Below are 1,796 nucleotides of genomic sequence, written 5' to 3'. Positions count from 1 at the left end.
GGAAAACTCCATGGACAGAGGAGCCTGGTGGCTTACAGTCCATGGGGCTGAGTGGCTAGGCACACGCACACAAGGAATGCACGCACCTGTGAAACCATCCCCACAGTCACCTTGTTTGTTTCTCATCTCTTAGGTTCACTGTCATTTGTTTTCTGATGTCTTTTGTCTCGAAAGCCCTTGTTTCATAAGTTTGTCTGGTTTTCTAGTGATTCAGGGGAGGAGGGTGTATCTAGTTCCTGCTGCTCATCTTGGTTGATTGTGAAAGCTTGCCTGGACTCTTTTAAGTGCTGGATCCAGTAGGAGGGAACAAAATGGACAAAATCCTTAGTTTCAAAAAGCCTACATTCCAGACCAGGGTGACAGTAAATATATGAAAGAACAGTAAATTTGCATAAATAAATGATTTCAGAAAATGTGTGTCGATAAAATAAGATGGTACTGTGATAGAGATGCAGGAAAGGTTTCTCTGGGGAGGAAACATTTGAGGAGATGACTTATGAGAAACAAGCTGTCACTTGAAGAGCTAAGAGTGTGTTCTAATATAAGGAGATATGACAAGTCCAAACAGAAATAAGCTTGGCTTATTTCATAGGGCAAATGTGGCTGGAGTGTATCTGAGATGGGAGATGAAGTTGGTGCCGCAGGTAGATTGTTGTTGTTCAGTCGCTCCTTTGTGTCCAACTCTTTGCAATCCCATGGACTGCAGCACACCAGACTTTCCTGTCCTTCACCATTTCCTGGAGCTCGCTCAAAGTCCTGTCCATTGAGTCATTGATACTCTCCAACCATCTCCTTCTCTGTCGTCCCCGTCTCCTTGTGCCTTCAATCTTTCCCAGCAACAGGCTCTTGAGTTCAGAGGAAAAGAGTCTTGTAGATCAGTGTTCCAGCTATCAACTGCTGCATAACATAGACCAACAACAATCATGAACTTTACTCATGAATCTAGGGGTGCTTGAGGTCAGCCAAGTGACTTTTGCTACAGGTCTCTTGTGTGGTTGCAATTAGGTGATGGGTGGGAATGGAGTCATCTCAAAGATTCCTCATCCCCATATTTAGAGCCTGGGCTACTTAGACAAACAACTAAAGGATAGAACATTTCTAGTTCCTTCACTCTCTCTCTCTCTCGACTTAGGGTAGCCCAATTTTTTACATGGTGGCTAAAGGTTTTCAGAGCAGAAACTGGCAAAAGCTTCAGGGTATTTCCAAACCTAGCCTTGAAGTCACACAATGTCACTCCCACCACATTTGGTTTGTCAAGGTAGTCACAAAGATTCACCCAGGTCCAAGGGGAAGGAACAAAAATTCAACTTCTTATTGGAAGAGCATCAGATAATATGTGGATATGTTTTAAAACTGGGATTCCCAGGTGGCACTAGCGGTGAAGAACCTGCCTGCCAACGCCCGAGACATAAGAGACACAGGTTCAACTCCTGGGTTGGGAAGATCCCCTAGAGGAGGACACGGCAACCCACTCCAGTATTTTTGCCTGGAGAATCCCGTGGACAGAGGAGCCTGGTGGGCTACGGTTCATAGGGTTGCAAAGAGTTGGGACACAACTGAAGCGACTTAGCATGCATGCATGTTTTAAAACCATCATACTCATGGCAAAGATTTTGGGTCATATTTTTACAACAGGAAGCCAGGTGGGTTTTTAACAAGGGAATGATACTCAATGATTTGCAATTTTAAAAGGTCAGTCTGTCAGGATTCAGTTCAGTTCAGTTCAGTTCAGTTGTTCAGTTGTGTCCGACTCTTCGTGACCCCATGAATCGCAGCACGCCAGGCCTCCCTGTCCC

This window comes from Bison bison, unplaced genomic scaffold, assembly GCF_000754665.1.
Source record: "Bison bison bison isolate TAMUID 2011002044 unplaced genomic scaffold, Bison_UMD1.0 scf7180017864506, whole genome shotgun sequence".
In the NCBI taxonomy this organism is placed as follows: Eukaryota; Metazoa; Chordata; class Mammalia; order Artiodactyla; family Bovidae; genus Bison; species Bison bison.
Note: the sequence above shows the minus strand (reverse complement) of the source record.